The sequence below is a fragment of the Apteryx mantelli genome, chromosome Z (assembly GCF_036417845.1).
Source record: "Apteryx mantelli isolate bAptMan1 chromosome Z, bAptMan1.hap1, whole genome shotgun sequence".
Lineage (NCBI taxonomy): Eukaryota > Metazoa > Chordata > Aves > Apterygiformes > Apterygidae > Apteryx > Apteryx mantelli.
The window spans coordinates 1,969,330-1,988,406 of record NC_090020.1 but is presented as its reverse complement, the minus strand read 5'-3'; the positions used below and the strand labels follow the sequence as shown (position 1 = coordinate 1,988,406).

Genomic DNA, 19,077 nt, shown 5'->3' with positions numbered 1-19,077 from the left:
CCCAAACACAGGATGAGAGGCAATGGGCACAAACTGAAACACAGGAAATTCCACTTGAATATAAGAAAACACTTTTTCACTGTGAGGGTGGTTGAACACTGGAACAAGTTTCCCAGAGAGGTTGTGGAGTCTCCATGCTTGGAGGTATTCAAAATCCAATTGGACGTGATTCTGGAGAACCTGCTGTAGCTGACCCTGCTTTGAGCAAGGGGGTCAGACCAGAAAATCTCCAGATATCCTTTCCAACCTCAGCTATTCTGTGATTCTGTGAAGGCACTGTAGTTACACAGCTTCAGAAATACAACATTAAAAGATCTATTTTGTGGTATGCTTTATTTCATACTTTGGCAGAAGGATTTAAGAAGAATTAAGGAGAATGACTATCTAGTTTTGTGTTTTTGTAGATGGCCTAGCACAATACAATCCCATTCTTAATCATGTAAGAGCAAATAAAACCACATATTTTCCCCAATCTTGCCTCCCCAGCTGTGACTGCAAAGCGAGCAAGAGAGAGTCGGATACCAGTGGTGAGAGACACTCATGGTTCATAAGGAGTTAAACAGATTTAATAAAGGACTTACTCTACAGACTGCATAGGGAGCCCTGGGAACCGCGAGGAAGGGTCACCGATGGGAGGCTACTGGAGATACGGGTCGGACGCACAGGCTGGATGCACGGACAGGACTTCCCTGTTGTTCATAAGGGCCCTTTAAATCTACTAGAACTGTTTCCTTATCTCAGCTATGCTAACCTTGAGTAGCTATTGCATGGGAAGCAGCTAGATGTTGCTGACAAAATGGAATATGCATGCCTGGCCTTGATGGGAATTTGGTCAGTGTGTAGTTTCACATGCTGGGTCTGCTATAACATACTCTGCCAGTCACTGACTTCTCACCAGATCTTTTGCAGGTATTCTCACTACACCAGCTCAGTGATTTGTGGCTTAGATACTCAGAGATGCAAGTGGTCTCTTTGCACTAAGGGTCCCCTTAGGCATTTACAGCCCCTTTTTAAGCTGTGCAAACTTTTAGCATCACAGCATCTTGTGGAAGATTTGTACATGGCTTTTTTTCAAGTACCTCTTTGGTTTTGTTTGAGTTTCTCTGACCCATGATCTAGAATCACAAAATGATTCAGTTCAGAAGAGACTTCTGGAGGTCTCTAGTCCAACCCCTTGCTTCAAGTCTGAGCTAAGCCAAAAGCTAGATTGAGTTGGTTGAGGCCCTCTCCAGGTGACTGTTGAGTATGACAAGGATGGAGATCCTATACTCCATTGCTTCTTCAGGGCTGTGTCTGAGGCTGGCCTGGGCATTTCTCTTCACTCAGGCAGCTGCTGCTGCTGATGGTATTTGTCTGTGGGAGCAAAAAGCTCTTGGTTTTCACCTCTTCTACCTCAGTAGTGCCAGTGAAGTTGCTTCCTGTTTTTCAAGCTTCTGATACTCAGAAAAACCCTTAGAATTTTGAACTGTTGCTATTTTGTGGTGAAAAGAAAAATTCCACTTGCAATCCAGTGAATCTAAAGGATTTGGGTATTCTGGATGAAGGCTGTCTTCAGAAACTTAGAAACCAAACCAGCAATGTGTAAAGGTCAAGTCTTCCACCACCTCTGCCACGAAGCCTTTTGACAAGCTCCTTTCAAAGCTTCCACAGAGGTGAGAATACAGGACTGGCTGCCCCTAAACTAGCAGAGATAAGAGCCAGCAGCAGGAATATGAAAATAGAGGGCACTGGTGGGAAGGGAGTTGTGCAGTAGATTGTCCAGGAGAGCTGCATGAATCAGCAGTTGATGCAAAACCTTTTGCCAGGCACTGTTTAACCTCATATTAAATACAGATGTTGGTCCAAAGCTAATTTTTGGACAAGTTCAGTGATCACAAAGGAGCACTGATCTTGAAAGGTGCCAGACAAACTCACCTTTTACATCAGTAGGAGAGAACAATAATCAGAGTTTCTGAGGATCAGATGGTTTGGGAGAAGAGCAGTCTCTGGATTAAGAGCAGAAAGAGCAGCCAAGGTAAAGGCAGAGAGATACGCAGTGCAGAAATACTCTGGGCTAATTAGGGAGTTGAAAGAGCAAAAGCAGAAAGGCACAATACAGAAGAAAATCAATACCTTTCAGTAGGTGACTGTCATCTTTTCCTGACCATCCCTGTGCTAAATAAAGGGCTGCAGACAATCATAGAGAAGCTTAAACCTGGAGCAGGGCATTTTTACAGCAAAGCCCAGTATCAAAGAAGAAGTAAGGGAAAAACTGGAGCTCTATCACTGGGTAATTGCTTGCACTGCACTAATGGAAGTCACATAGTGCTGGGCCCTCTCCAAGCAGCCTTGCACCCACTTTCTGTGCCCTCAGTACCACCACCTGATGTCCAGTGTGTCAGGAACTAGACCACTGCAGAGGCTGGGGGGAAGAAAAAAGTGACTTGCTTGGAAACACAGTGCAGAGCCAGGACAGAGCCTCTCAAAAGCCAGTGTAGGTGCAGCAAGTTGTTTTAGCTTCCCCTAAGTATCTCAACATCAAAGTCGCTGTGCTCTGGATTCTGGGGGGTATCTCAATACCAATGCAACACAATGGGAATGCTGGGCCAGCCGGAATACAAAACTGCACCTCTCCTGAAACTCATATCCTGGGAAAATGGAGTGCTGGGATCCTACAGTACCAGTCAGCACTTTCAACTGCATGCCACAGAAGGCAGCAGGTACTCATGAGGGGACAGATTAAAGCATTTCAGGAATCAGGCTGGGTGGGAGACTTGATGTTTAACTCAGGCCCAACCACTGCAGGGCAAGTAGCAGAAAAGGTATAGGACAGAGAGGAGAGGGGATGTAAGAGCTCTGGAGACAAGGGAGGTAAATAAGGCAATTGGCCAGACTTGTGTGGACTGCAGGAGATTTGTGGGCCCAGAAAGGGCAGGCAGATTGTAGCTGTGGCAACCAGTAACAGTGTGTGCATGATTGGAGTGGCCAACTTTGCTATGCAGTCAGGGGAACAGGCTTTTTTTATTATTATTATTTTATTCCTGGAGCTGTGGTGGGTTCAAATGCAGAGGATGGAGGAGAGAGAGGAGGGTGGAGAGGAGCGGCGTTTTCTTCTTTAAAGGGCAGCGCGGGGCCTCGCATCATCCACACGCTCCCAGAGCTGGTGCTCGGGCCGGCCGCAGGGGCGGTGGCCGCGCCCGCGCCCTCGCCCCGGGGGCGGTGTCGCGTCGGGCGCCCGGCCCCGCTTCCCGTGCCGGGCTCCGCCTCTGCGGGGCAGAGGCAGCACCTGCCGCCGCCGCAGGCTCCGCGCTGCGCTCCCGGCGGCGCGGGCTCGGCTCTCGCACCAGGTAACGGGGTGCCCGTCCCGGCCGCGGGGATCTGCGGACACTGCCCTGTCTTGTCCCTACTGGGAGCAGCATCCGAGCGGCGGGTCTCTGCCCGGGCGGCGGGTCCGGCCGGCCCCGCTCCATGGGGCTCCGCGGCGGGGCGGCGCAGCCGTGGGGAGCCCCTCGGGGAGCCGGGCCTGGGGCCGATCGTGGTGCGTGTCCGGGCGGACAGGCGACGCGGTCCTCGGCGACGTCCTGCAGCATCCCTACCGCGGGGACTGATTTGCAGGAGCTACCTTCTGCCACGCCGTGACTCCCGCTGGGTCAGCTGCGGCTCCAAGTTGCCTGAACAGTGTTTAATGCCGGGGAGAGTCAGCTTTGACGGCTGCCGAGCCTTGCGCCGTCCTTTCGAACAGGCAAGCTCCAGCCTGGGCTGTCATGGTGAGGCTGGAGGCAGGGGTGCATGTACCTCCCTAGCTGCCGGATAGGGTTCCCCTGGCAGTGATGCCACAAAGTGACATCCACCCTGGCTTCTGTCGGTCAGAGGCTTGGCAGTGATAGAGAGGGACTTGTTTCTAAACAGATTTGTCTCCAGATTTGCAGACCTTGTCCCCGTACCAGGCTGTCAGGAGAGATCTCTGTTGAAGGAGTTACCGTCTTCTCTCATGAAAAAGTTGCTGTGTAAATTGTTGCCTGCATATCATCTCTGAATACACACAGCACAATGCTGTGGAAGATTTCAGGGGAACATAGGAAACTTGCAAAACTGCCCATGCCAGCAGTAGAGCTACTCCAATCACTTTTGTCCTACATGCGAGTCATCCCTGTGAAACTTTGTTTCTCGCCATTTCCCATTGAAGGGGTATTTTGGTTAGAAGCACATCTCACATGCTTATGGCAGTGCTGTCCTTATTTCTTGACCTAGTTTGCCTTGGCCTCTTTGGAAATAAACTGCCCCTGACATGCAGAGAGGCAATGGGGGAGGTGGAGATGTTGTGGGCAGGCACTCTAAGAGGTTGAAGGTGGCTGGGGTCACCGTTAAAGTACATACATATAGCAGGTACATAGCAGTGTATATTAATTTTTTTTTTTTTCAAAACTGATTGTTTCAGCTTCAAGAAGCATTTTAGTGCTATTAGCAGGTTTTGATCAGCATTGACTATTTCTCAAAAACCACATAGAAAGTTGCTTTGCTAGTAGAGCTTATAGCCAACTTTTGCGTGCTCTAACTTTAACTATAGCCAACTTTTGTGTGACCCAAAACCCGCTGTCATCAGTGAAATCAGTGTAGATGTAGTGATCAGGCTTATAAGAGAGAGAGATTCTGCTGTACTAACGCAGCAATCTAGCAGAAAGCTGGTAGGACTGGGGTTTGGTCTAGTGTCCTGCTATCCTGTTATACTAGTATCCTGTTGTCCTGTTATCTCTTATCCAAAAATAACTACCTAGCTGCATCACAGCTTTCTATGATCTTTCTGTCTGAATGAAATGTTAATGACCCTGAATTCTGTGTGCTTCTCCCTTCATTTAAGGTAGTTGTTTAGTGATTGCTGGCCTGATTTCACACCAAAATCTGTGCGCTAGTTCTCCCTTGCATGGGAGAAAGCTATACAAATAACACCAAAATAAAACCTTCTCCAGTGTAGAATTCAGTCACTGATCTTGATATTGTTTGTTTGTTTGTTTTGTTTTGTTTTGTTTTAACTACAAGGGAAAAATAAGGGGAGAGAAATTTTGCCTGAGTTGAAGGAGCAGAAGTCAGAGCAGTTTTAACTGATAGGTGGAAGGTGCACTGTGCTACGGAGAACCTCTTCATGATCAGGGTTGGTGCTCTCCCTGGGTAAAGGCAAGATCTTTGCAGGACAGTGTAAGCCAAGACAGGTGGAATACAACTCTGTGAAGGATCCTGGATAAAATCAGTGTGACAGTGCAAATTCGTCTGATAGATGATGTAGATTAGTCTCTTTGACTGAAGTGATTGTATTTGCTTAGTTTGAATGTGTTGATGATGGATATCTAACTATTAAAGCACACTTCCCAGAGTTCCTCGTGTAACTTGTCCTGGATATGCATGCTGATCCTCACTTTTTGAGATTCATGCCTTTTTGCTAACTCCCTGCAATTGCTTGTCTGTGGCTCCGTTCTTGAAGGCGGGCGTACTGTATGAGCAGTCCTGCTGACACAGAAAATATCTGCAGAACTGGAGAGGAAATGATAGTCTTGTTGGACTGGAAGCCTTTAATGGACCGTTTCACTCACTTTTCCTTCTTTGGTGCTATTTCCACTCCCATATAGAGTGGAGCATTTCTGTAGCAAAGCAAAGGAAGAAAGGTTCATAAGGCTATTGCACAACCTGATAAAAGTCAAAGCTTTAAAAGAAAAATTTCTGGAAGCCTGCAAGGCAGAATTTCCTTCTTACTTCATGAATTTCCCCTGGATTCAAATAGAGAGGCACCTAACCCTTGCTCCATCCTTCTGTTTCTAAACCAGCCAGCAAAAGTGTGCAGCCAATGCTTCTCTGACAAGACCAGCTCCTGATGGGTAAGCTCTGTGATTGAATTGGGTGCGAAGGCCAAAAGCAAGGGGGTAGCAGAGCAAACTGCAAGGACACAGCACGATTCAGAGGAAGAGACTGGTCCTCCATCCAATTTCATGCTACTAAGGAGACTGTGGAGACTGAAATGTGGACACAGTATTTCTCGGACTAAGTAGAGGGGCAGGAGGGCTGTGGAGGGAAAAGAGACTTGGAAGAAGACAGGGAAGCCCTCCAGGAAATAGCAGATGAAGATCCTTTCTATCAGAGCTTCTCAGTCTTGTCCTTTACTGACTATGGCTGCTGTGGGAAAGAAATGTTTGGCAGCAGGAAAGCCAACATTTAGGTGAAGCTGAGGTTGCAGACAGTTGTGGAGCCTGCTGGTAGGGACTCCCTTGCTCCTCTAGTTTAGCCACTGGTAGCTGCATCTGGCATGTGTTTCTTAGTGTAGTGCTGTCTAATTTATCCTGGATTTCACTCCTTCATGTTTTACTAAATTACCCTTTAAATTCTTGCTAAGCAAACTGCTAGCAAATACAGCAGTGTGTCTAATGCTATTTAGCTATCTGGGCTGTAATGCCTGCAAAGAGTCTGTCATTTTTAAAGCTCAAGAGGAGCTCGTAGGCTTTTCGAGAAATACTGACACTGCAGTTTCATGCTGCATGCAGAGCTGTTTCACAGGTGCATGTGTTCTCCCTTTCTTTGTTCTTCCTTTCTTGATACTTGCCAAAAGGGCATGCACAGAAGTTGTTTCCCAGCACATAGCCTTCATGTCAATGCCAGAAATAAAGATCACCTTCAGGTATGAAGGAACCTGTTAAACTGTCTGCCTTGAACTTGTGTATGATGAGATGAATTTTCTGTGTAAGCAATTCCAGGAAGACACTGGAAATATTCTGAGTGCTGAACTGTACAGGAATGTTTGTTGGTTACAGGACAGCACCAAAATTTGGAGGTCAGTGGCAATATATGGAGGTCTGCAGAGAATCTTATATTTTCCTGTTGTGCAAACTGTGAGTGGCATGAAAGTGTTGCTAATAGGGTCTGCTGCTTAATTTGACTGTATTGTGCAATGTGGGGCTGGGGAAGAGGAGCTAACAGCACTCAGACATTTCTTTTTATCACCTCTGCAAGAAGTTTCTCTTGGAAAGTTAAATCAGGAAATAAGAAGAAAACATTCCTGTATACACAGTTCTTGTCCAGAGAGATATTACTGAAGGAACAAAAGTCTCCGCACACTTCTCCACAAGTCTATTTTTAGAAGTGAAGCTATTCAGGAGGAAAGGTATTGATTTCCCCTTTTCACCTTGAACATTCTGTTTATCACTTTCTTCAGTTTGTGTGTAATGGACTGTGTGTGAAGCTATTCTTGCTTCTCCCCTTCTGCTCCAGATATATGAGCGAGGCAAGGATATAGGGCTTTTGTGTAAATGATTGTTATTCAGCATGTGAACTCTTTGCATACTCTGTCTAGAGCATTATATTTTAAAACTAATTCATATGTGGAGTCTTTTATGTCTAGAGGAAGTTGTTAAACCAGAGCAGTATAAAGAGGTAATGGTACAGGACAGACTATTCCAGATGACTTCAGAAAGAAAGTTAACAGCAGACAGCGTCCTGCAGATTAGCTGGAGTGGGCAGCAGTCAATGGCTGATTTACACTCAGGTTCAGTAATACATCTCAGCCACCGTTAGTATGTCTGGGCAAGCTAATCAAGGACAAAGGGACAGTTTTCATGGGTATCTGGCAGAAGTAAATGTGTTCCGGCAGGGCAGGCTAACATGCTCTTCTGATGTTTGTGTCTATTCTCAGGCAGACTGCAAGCCACTCTCTTGGTTCCCTGGATCTGGGCAAGTGTTTCACATGGTGCCAAGGGGCAGGTTTACTTGGAGAGGAAAGAGTGGCAGCAGTTGTCCCTGTTAACTCTTCAGGTGCTCCATGGAGGGCAGTTGCTGTGCAGCCATCATTTGCTTCTTACACTCCAGTTGCCCTGGCAGCCAGTGTCCCCCAAGTAAGCAGCTATGGGGTTAGGATGAACCCACCTTGACAATGCAGCCAAAAGCCCAAGCCGTGAGCCAGGCTTGCTGGCCCCAGACACTTATCAAGGCAGCCTTTGGGATCTTTGTTAAGGACAGGAGGCATCAGGCAAAGACAAATAGACACAAAAGGCAGGGAAATGGTCATTACTTCTGCTAGTGCGATAAGGAGTAGTCCCGCTGCACCAGGTGTCCAGGTAGGATTTCTATGGATGTTGTACCAAAGGGGAATTTGAAGGGAAAGAGAGCACCTCTGTAGATACCAGCGGAGAGCTCCTGGAACAGAATGTTGCATGGAAGAAAATATAAAGGCCCTGCTTGTTTAAAACATGGCATGTGTGTGACAGAGGAGAGGAAGATACTCAGAGGAGGTGGCACACTAGGAGAGATATGTTTATGTCAGCATCCTGGATAGATGTGGGCCGGCATTTGTCAGGACCAGAGGAGAGGCTGTTGTAGCTAAAAAGATGCAGGAAAAAAAACAGCTGATAGGAGCAAGAGGCCCTGCCTCAGGACTGTACACTGGGGAGAACAAGCAGGGCCTCCACCCAGCTGGAATGGGAAGAGTTTGGGCCAGGCAGAACAGCCTTGGTTGGCCTGAGGGCAGGATGGTAGTGTTGAACTTGCTGCTCCCTTCTTGGCTGAGGAAGTTCTTTGTGTTTGGGGCACCAGAGCTGACAACGCACACTTCTCTTTTGCTTTCCTTCAAAGCAAATATATGACTGCTTCCCCAAGGTTTCTCAGCCATTGTTTTCCCCCCCTCCTTCAGTCCTCTTCCAGCTCAGCAGTTCATACTGACCTCCTGTGTTTGTTCAGGCCAGGGAACTTCGCTGAGGATGTTCCTAACCACACACACTGGCTTAACTGAGGCAGTTCTTTGTAACAAATACCTGTCTTTTGCTTAAAGATGCCAATGACAATGATTCCTATGAGCCTTTTGGGAGATGGCTGCACCAGATAACTGCTGTGAAGGCTGCAGCTCAGTTGGATCTTCAGCTTCATCTTTCAGCTGGTCAGTGGCTGCTGAGTCCCTGCCTCTGTTATTTTGCTGCAACAAGGCTTCTTCTTCAGTGCTAGGCTTGGAGCCATCGTGCTTGCTCAGTACCAGCTGCAAGTCTCATGCCACACGAGGTTCAGGTGCAGTGCTGAGTCTCTCCACACTGCTAGTATACAGGGTGTCTTCAGATTGAGCAGGGCCTTGTGCCATTCCTCTCCTCCATGATCTTGTTGTCCCCAGTTCATATCAGTCTGCTGGGCACATCCACTGAAAGTAAGGCAGCCTCCTTTGCATGAAGAGCACCTGAAGGAGGATGTTAGGGCTTTGAGGAGCTTATCCTCAGTAACCTGCATGTATGGAGATATTCTGGTTTGTCAGAACCTGGGTAAGTTATCTTCGGGTGATGTCGCTGTAAAACTTCACTTTCTCTGGGGGAAGAGAAAGGTCCAAGAACTCAAGTGTTTGGAACGTGCAAGTGAAGGCACAATTATGTCTCAAGATCTCTCTGCTGTTCCTGGGAAACTTGATCTATGTGCAGCAGTTGCATCAGGCAGGGTTCTACCATCATCAAGGCCCAAAGCATAATCTCTCCTGCGTTTGTTTGCTCTGAGTGTTCAAAATTCCTCTGTTCTGAAGCTCTTGTATGTATGGCTGATGGAAAGCTTACCCCCCCCGCAACAAGTGTTTTTCAGTGAAAACCATGTTTTTCAGTAAAACTAAGAGGCATCAGGGTTTTCTTTTTTTCCTAATTCTCTCCCTGATATTAAAAAGAAGTTCTGTACGTTGAAGGTTTATCCACTTTGGATGAGAAGAAAACACTACTATGATTTGGCAGCACTTTGGGGGGGCTGCAGCTTGGGCACATCATGCTTCTGACACAAATTACATCTCCTGTAGCGCTTCGTTGCTCTGTTACCATGTGATGTGTTACTTTCTTCTGCTAAGAGTGAAGGATGTGGTGCATCATGGGAGGAGGAGCCCAGTCAAGGAGGATGAGTTCTTAGAAAGCATCAGAAATGATACTACCTCAGGCTGCTGCATTCCATTTGGACCAGCCAGTGTGGGGCCTGTTTCTTGGTGTCAGATGGTACCCTGGCTGTGAGAATAGGCTGATGGGTGGAGGCTGTGGTGGCCGTCAGATCATTGCTCAATCCCAAGGCTAACTGATGATTCAATGAAAAATTAGTTGTATCAGATTGGTGCTTTTGCCTGTATTGCTCAGTGACAAAGTTGACAAGCCAGAAATTGCTCACCAACACAATGAAAGTATGCTAATCAGATATGCTGACTGCTGATTTGACCAGCTGGAAAGGGCATGTGTGCACTGGAGCAGGAATCAGATGATGCTGGACTTGCCTGGTATTGTTAGCAGACAAGATAATATGTTTTTGGCACAACACAGGTTCTCTTTCTGGTTGCTGATAGCAATAGATGAACCAGAGAATTTAAAAAATACCAGATGGGCTGGTGTACTGTCTTCAACAGCCTTGACAGATGTGGTCCACACTTCTGCAATTGCTTGGGGATCCAGATGCAGAGGAAGAATCCTGTGATGCATCAGACCTGCCCTTCTGGGTGGTTAGCCTCCACAGCCATGAGTTCTGGGCCAAATTCCTTACAGATGCTGTTTTGGACCAGTATTTGAACATTTTGGCCACTGATGAAGATGGAGAGGCAAGGCCTGACATTGTTCAGGTGTGCTTTAGGCAGAAAAAAACGCTGACAAGTGTTAGATAGTAAGGCAAATGTTTTAAATATACCTTTCACAGGGATAGAGCCTGCAGTCTGCCCAGTTACATTGTTAGCACTGGAATGGGAAGCTGTCTCATGTTCTGTATTTTGTTTGAGAACTGGCCACCTTTTGTGGGCCCCCCTGTAGTAGAATACTGTGCAGCGATGCCTCTGGCCTATTTGTTCTGCCCTTCCTCTCCAGCAGAATGAAAGCAGTGAGGTTCCGATTGTCTTTGTGAGTGCACACCTCTGTGAGGCAAGCAATTGATGTAGTCACTGTAGCTGCTCTGTGCACATCAGATGCTAGGTGTTTTTTAAGGTCCTGTAGAAACAACTTAGTTAAAGGGAGTGTCAGGAAAAGGGAGAGATTCAGCATGGGTGCTCCATATCTTGAAGGACATTTTGCTAACAAGTGGTTTCAGTGACATGAATTGTTTGTTCTTTCACTTTCACAGCAAACAAGAGACTGTCACCTGTTCCTTAGATTTAGGTTGCCAGCTTGCTGGTCCACCTGTTGATGCTATAGAGTTTTTCTCTCCCATTTTAGCAACTGAGTTGAAACTTATTTTCCTGGTCAAAGCTTAGCTTCCCTGACGTGAAGGAGCTGGGCTGAAGAGTTCAGGACTCTCAAGCAGTCAGGTGGACAACAGCACAGCTGTAAAGTCCTTGCTCAGAGAGCAGGCTGTCCCATGGAACCAAAGTGATTATAATCAGGGCCTCAGAGGTGATCAGATAAGCAGCTAATATAAGGGCGTGTAGGTTAAACTGTGCTGAACAGACCTCAATCCTATTAATGAGACAGGGACTATTAAGTGGTATCATGGGGATGTATTCCTTGTGGGTGAAAAGCAACACTCCAGTAATAGGTGAGAGGACCGACATTATGATAGAGGATGACATTTCTGGGCATCTACCCTCTGAGCATGGAGACAGGATCATGCCCTGAACCATCCCCTTGGGCAGGACAGATGAGCCCCAGACAGGTTAAGACCTTTCCCATGGAGGCAACTTCTATACGAACTCTTTGTTCTGACCTTTGACCTGGGCAAGCCCAGGGGACTGACTCCACAGCAGCCAGTGAAGCATTACAAATTTGTTCAGGTAAACCTTCTCCTGCTCATACTGTGTTGAGTTATGAGAGATGATGACCACAGTGATTTTTCCGTGTGTGTGTGTGTATGTGTGTGTGTGTGTGAGTGAGGTTTATGCTATTAAATTGTGTCATTATGGGTCATGTTTAGTTTCCTGTGGAAACCATAACAGTGGCAGCTCAAATGCATCCAAATATTGACAGTAGCATGGCTCGCCTCAGACAGTATATTGGTGTTCCTTTTTCCTTAAATGTTCGGTTCTCCAGCCTCAGCCTGGACTGGAGATTGACTTGCTAACAGAGGACTCTGCTGCTTGGCTACTGCTAGGACTGTGTCTGAATGTGAGGCTGTAGCTATTCTTAACTTCCATAAAAGGCCTGGACTTTGGGAAGAGAAAGGAAATCTGCCCAGTCAGAATTTGTTATGCTTGTTTGGAGTCTGAAGAAAGATATGGTGAAGTAATGGGTGAACTGCTGGTTGCTGGTCTGTGTTCCTGCCAAACTCCTGATTGTGTGCACTCTCTGTATTTACCTTCTGTATTTACCTTCTGGCTGTTCATGTTTCAGGGTAGGCCTTAATCTGAACACTGGTGTGTCAGCAGCATGGTATGGATGTTGTGTTGGGTAAAATGTGTCCTAGAAAGAGGGGAGTTCCTGTAGGTCTGGTGCTACACAGGCAGAAAAATACTTGGAAGGGTTTCTAGTATCCTCTTTCTAGATGGGGGTTGCTAACATTCTGGTGGGACTGGAGGTTCCCCAGAGGGAACTGGGAGCTTGGCCAGAGGACCAAAATTAAAGCCATCTCCCCTGACCACAGGTTAGAGAACATCTTTAGAAGATTGGTGGAAAGTCTGTAAATTACTGTTTTGTCCCAATGCCTTGTCAGGGCTGGCTGACCTGCAAAAGCTATGCTGCAAAGAAGCCCAGCTGTTCCAAAACTGTCCTTTGACGGATCCCAGGCTCACAATGAGCTATGTTCATGAGAGATGAGCTTAGTTTTCCACCACCTGCCTTAGAAGCAAAGAACAGGCTACACTGACAATACATGGATAAGAGCAGCAGTTGGAAAGGAAGGAGCAGAGATGGATGTTGCCAATTGTATTCATCCGTCTCTACCCTCTGATTGACCCATTACACTACCAGACTCCTGGATGACCTGTCTCTTAGGCAGAGATGTGTGTTCTGCCATGTAAGAACCTGCCCATTCACGTAAACCCTCATCTGCCCAATATTAGCAGCTCTGCACCAGATCCTGGTGTCAAGGATGGAGAGTGCCGCTTTGACTGAGGGACCCCAAGCTGACTGTCTGATCCCGTAGGAATCCAAGCATTCTTCAGAGTCAGGGATGTTCACTGACTGGGGAGGATCTTAACAAGTCCCTAGGCTGAACCTTTCTTTCACTATTCTTGAGATCTCTGGAAGCAGATGGAAAGGCTGGGGCTCTCCACCTGCAAATGGGGAGATGTGGAAACCACCATGGTCTTCAGAGACTCCCAGTTCTTTCTGACATCTTCTGATAGGAGAGAGGCTGAGTGTGAGCTAACAGGTTTCCCTGTCCTGTTCTCATAACCGAAGAGGTCAGTCTTATGGTAAAAGGAAAAAACCTGCTGCTGCAGTTCCCCCCCTGCCCCTATGAAGACAGTGTGTAGCAGATGACTAGTGTCCAGGGAATAGCATGCCTGATAACTGATGTAGCTCAGGCAGGGACCAGCCTGGGTTTGTTTCCCAGCTGCACTGTGCAAGGATGTCCCACCCGCTATAGAGGATGTAAAGGCCCTGTTCATCTTGATTGGGTAACTGGAATCACAGACTTGTTTCTGGAGAACCTTTTCAGCATGAATGGCTGTAGTTTGGATATCAGGAGGACAGTGGAATTGTTTACACTGCTCTGCCTCTATCACATCAAGGCAAAGGTTCAAGGCATAACAAAAAGCATGGTCCTATCATAGAATTTTTCACAGCTTGTTCTGGGAAGTAGTTTTTACAGCTGTTGTATGCAGCATCCTCATACTACTACATGAGAGGTACAGAAGCCTCTTCTCATTTCCCAGAGGCATTACTGAAGCTTAAAATCATTGCGATTACTTTAAAATCCAAGAGTTCTGGTATGGAACCAGCTGTCTTTCAAAGTGTTTAGAAAAAAAAAGAGAGATGACACTGAGGCCACATTAGCAGCAGTGCAGGGTGTTAATGCCATTATATCTGCAGCCTGGCTGCTTTTCGGATACTCTCAGCATCTCAAAAAAGGAACATTTTAAAGGGGACAGCAGGCCATTTTTGCAGCTGGGAGCCTCTTTTGAATGAGAGCAGACTATGCTTTGTTAAAAATCTAACACAATGGGCAGATTCTGAGGAACTGGGTCAGGAGCCAGTTGTACCTACACTTGGTCAGGACCAGCTCCTGATCCAGTTCCTCCAAAAAACTTCTTTCTTTTCATGTTTTCCTCCCAGCAGCTCTCTAACTCAGGAGAGATGTTATCAATGTTTATAAATATCTGATGGGAGGTTGTATAGAGGATGGGGCCAGACTGTCCTCAGTGGTACCCCGTCACAGGATGAGAGGCAATGAGCACAAACTGAAACACAGGAAATTCCACTTGAATATAAGAAAACACTTTTTCACTGTGAGGGTGGTTGAACACTGGGACAGGTTTCCCAGAGAGCTTGTGGAGTCTCCATGCTTGGAGGTATTCAAAACCCAACTGGACATGATTCTGGACACCTGCTCTAGATGACCCTGCTTGATCAGGGGGTTTAGACCAGATGATCTCCAGAGGTGCCTTCCAATCCCAACTATTCTGTGATTCTGAGAAACTGATGCAACTGAAAAACAGAGTGCCCACAGGAAACATTGTCTTTACACCCCAGGTCATAGCAGTTGCTGCCATTGAATCTTACTGCCTCTATTTTCAGGGTCCCAAATTTTTACTCCAGTCCCTGAGGCTTTTTGAGTTGAATAAAATGGATGTTCAGAACTCGTAGACACATCTGCAAAGAAGTGCTATCTCCACATCTGCTACAGTGGTGATTGCTAGCATTGGGGTCCCTGGCATGACAGGGTGGCAGAGGCAGGGTTTCAGTGTATTCCATGATCATGTTTGTCAGGCTAGGCCTCCTGTGAAGGTTATGTAGGATTAGCTGGAGGTTAGAGGCCTGAGCTGGCTGGTCTCCTGTTTCTTTGCTGTAAGCATGCTGTAGAGTGGCTGGGAGGCTGGCCTCATATTGGGAGGTGGAAGAAGCCTTAAAAGCCCTTTACTTACTTGGTAAATCCACATCTGAGGCAGGAGTACTGGATCAGTCTTTGTGTAGCTGCACCAGTTCCTAATCCATGATTCTTAAGTCCCACAGAAAGGAAGTTACAATAATTAGGTACCAGCTGCCAAGTCTGGCCTCATCTTCCGCTGATAAGAGTGGCAGAGCTGGCAGGTGAATGATAAGGCAAATGCGGATCATCTGATTTTGCAGGTAGAAAAATGTATTTTATACAAAAGAAAATGCAGCTGTCCCACTGCCTCTGCTGTAAATACACTTATTCTCACAGTAATGTGTGTCATCACTGCTGATTCCCAATGTTCAAAAGAGGCCTAAAGTATCAGGAAATTAAAACAAAACAAAACAAAACTCAAATTCCTCTAAATTTGCCTAATGAGGATGTATTCTTCTGGGATCATGTATCAAGGGTGGTTTTGTTACCACTGTGAAGATCAGATACTTCCATTCTGGTGGGTGTTATAATCTGATGGTGATGGTAAAAATCAAATCAAATCTGAAATTCCCAGTCGTCATTAGGGACTCTGGGAACCTACAGTATCATGGTGGCTGTTGTGTAGCAAGTTGGTAATACTGAACTGAAGATGAAGTATTGTAGAAATATGTTCTGTGGGTACCCTTTGCATTACCCACAGCTGGGTGCCCCCCAGACCAACAGAATACAGTGAGTCACTAATGTCCACAGAAGATTTGAAAGGAGGAAAGTTACTGAGTCCTGAAAAGCAAAAAAAAAAAATTTTTCCCAGGGCGGAGTGAAAGGGAGGCCCTCAGGCTGGCCTGTTCACCTCTGTCCATGTCTGTGGGAGAAGGCATAATAGCTGACCAAGGACAGTTACGTTTGTCACTATGACAGCTCTCAAAGCTCAGTGTAAGCAACTGGAATCTTATCTGTAGGTAATCTCCTCCTATCTGCTTCACTGTGGGCTGCCCGCTGTGCTGTTGATCTATTTGTTCTCAGATGGCCTGTCTTACAACTGTGGCAGAGTTCAAAAGCTGAATAGGAAAAGCCACAATGCTGAATATCCTGAGGAAAACTGGAGACCAGTCACTGACCTAGGCCAGCTAGGTTATCCTTGTTCTTTTTGCTGATTATTTTAACAGTGTTTGGGTTTTGCTCTGATGTTGTCTTGGCAATGCATGCTCTTTCAAGGGGGCAAAATTGCGCTGAAGAAAGGACTATGTTCCCACAAACCATTACAACCTTTTTAACCTTGCAGGACTGCTTGGTACGTGCACTGTTCTATGTGTGCTTGCTGCATGGGCAGTGAGCATGTGAATCAAGAGCAGCAAATCTCTGTTCACCCAGAGGAGCATTGAAGTATTACAGATCTTGCTCAGTACCCATTCTTATACTGTGGTCTGGGGACTGAGGGAGGATGACACTACCTGGATTTTATTATTCCTTTCCTTAGGATTGCATACTGCTGACCAACATAATGCACAAGATCCTTCCAGAAGCCTTGATCCTGAAGATATGGGTGGACCACATCCAAAGCTGTTCTACAATAGCTTATTGCAACTACTTCTGCTCATGCAGTTCTCTGCCATCAGTGAATGAAGGAGACCTGCTGATTTTGGCTGTCCCTCTTGCCCTCAGTATGTCCCCTGGATACCAGTTTACTCTTTCTCTTGCAACCTTTAGTGTGTTCTGCTACTTGTGCTGTACTCCTGTTGAACAGACAGGGAGCTCTGCACAGAGGGCCTAGGTGCATGGCTGAGGGAACCCTTATCTCATGTGCAGATGCAATAATTCCTTGGGGAGATCAATAGACCTTGCAGTGATCTTGCAGGTTACAGAGTTGTGGGGTGGAAAGGAGTATCATTTCCCCAGTAGTATATTGCTGTATTTTGGCTGCCTGGCTGTCTCTCTGCAGCTTTGCTTTAGCTGCAGGTGCATTTAATTGTGTCGTAGGAAAAATAAAAATATATCATGTGTAGCATAGATCAAGTGTTGATAGCAACTGTGGCCAGTTAATTGGCTGGCTGGTTGGCTGCAGTGATGTTGGAACTGTGATGAGAGATGTGACAGGATAAAAAGAAACAGAAACTTTCTGGAAGAATTACTGCTTTTCTGCCACATCCACACTGAGGCCCAGCATGGGAGCAAAAAGAATCCTGGAAATTTGTTAGGGAAAATTTAAGGCAATTCATACAAAATAGTTATTCTTTCTAGACAGACAGCAGAAAAGATCTTAGAGTAGTGTTGAAAATACCAGTACCCCTGCACTTCCCTTTCCTGTGGCTTTTGGCACCAGGAGGAAGGCTTGTGCTCCACCTCAAGATTTGCAATTACAGAACAGATTCAGTGCCCTCATAGCTGAAAAGGGACTGCGAGCTCTGTCCAGTGAAGCATGTAAGCCCGCTAAACCTCAGCCTCACAGGAGCACCAGGAATAAGTAGCAAGTGATAGCAGTGGGTCTTCATGCTGCAGGGAACAGAGGCCCCTATTTGCCAACCTGACCTATCATCTAGGGAGATTTCCTGCTTGCTGTGAGCTCACATTTGGACTGTTGTGGAAAGGCTGCAGAGGTTGGTCCAGCCCTCAGACTGTTACCCCTGCTCCTCTTCCACATGGGCACCAGTGATACTACCACTGATACTGGAGTCTCCATGCTTGGAGGTATTCAAAATCCAATTGGACGTGATTCTGGAGAACCTGCTGTAGCTGACCCTGCTTTGAGCAAGGGGGTCAGACCAGAAAATCTCCAGATATCCTTTCCAGCCTCAACTATTCTATGATTCTCTGACCTTCAATGTTTTCTATATAACTTAGATGTATTTCAAATGAAAGTTTAAGAGGTTACAAAACCTTTGTATTAAAGGCTAGATTTACTACTGGTTCTGGATTCAGGGTTGTCTTAGCTATGCTGGAAGGAATGTTTGTCTCCCAAATTTTTCTCTAAAAATGAGTTTCTTCTCTATCTGTATTAGAAACCTCTCTCTGCAAATGTTTCACACCCTCTAAATATGTGACTTTAAAAATTTGTTTTTTCTGTTTTATTTATTCATTTATTTAAATCTTATTCCTACTTCAGAGCTCTGTCAGCAGCTAGAAATATGGTTAAGTACCTCTTTGTGCTATGCAGTTCTGTCTCAGATATTAGCTGCAGGGATCAGCATTCTAGAGTAAGAATCTTCTGCAGTTTTACATTTTGATGGCAGTTAACAATTTAAAACAAAGACATAATTTCAAAATACTAGTAGAACTTTTGTCTGTTAGAAAACTTCAATTTAATGAATTGATACCTTCCATTTAATGAGATGAGAAAAATGGAAGTATTCTTCTCAAGCAGAATATTTTTTTTCCTGCTAGTCATACCTGAACTAAGTGGCTGAACACTAGCCAGTTCAGGGCCTTCTGTCTTCTTCCACAGTGCGCATCCATTTCTTCACAGCTTCTTCTCCTCATAGGGCTGGCTCGCCCTAGTTTCATGCTCAATGTTGAAGTGGACTAGGAGCAAAAGGCAAAAAATCAGCTGTATTTTGTCACTTATTTGCAACAGGAGCAGAAAATTTAAAGCCTCCTTTGCCACTGCAGCAACCCAAAAGGAAGCTGTGGAGAAGAGACAGTCCCTTCCATGGCTGAGAGGCTAATGGGGAAACAATATTCTTGTTTCTATTATAAAGATGCGTAGAACACAACCAGTTAAGACTGAGAGTTTTGCGACTGTGGCGGGGCTCCTTGCATCCCTTGTTCCTCTGTGTAGGAGACAGACACAACTTCTCAAAGCTACTGTCTGTAAACACCCTCTTTATGCTACCCCATGGCTGTGCACTCTGAGAATTCCCAAGGCCCTGATCTCTGAGTCAGCATTGTTGCTAAAGAGCCAGAATCACCCAGGTTTCCTGTGAGATACCAAACACTAGCTCTCTGCACTGACCATTTAGTTGTACAAATGCCCAGAAAGGGTAGTCTTAGTTTCCTCTGACAGAGTTTAAGTATCTTTGCATATTTGGATCCTAGCCTAGGCAAGCTGCTTAGTGATGTGCTCAAGGGCTTGGCTCAAAAATAGATACAAAAGGGCAGGTGCAAGTGGGAGAAGAGTTCAGCTCAGAGCTTTTGTGGCCCCTTTTTGAAGGAAGGCAGAGATGGTAACTGCACAGGCATAGTGTT

General features: G+C 46.0%; 1 protein-coding gene across 1 annotated transcript in view; it reads right to left on the bottom strand.

Annotated features, from left to right (window-relative positions):
• Positions 1–18,343: 18,343 nt before the first annotated feature.
• Positions 18,344–19,077, bottom strand: part of TRMT10B (tRNA methyltransferase 10B) — a 38,931-nt gene continuing 38,197 nt past the window's right edge. The window contains exon 9 of the mRNA XM_067315766.1: positions 18,344–18,414. The gene's annotated coding sequence lies outside the window, so the exon portion shown is untranslated. The remainder of the gene's footprint in view (positions 18,415–19,077) is intronic.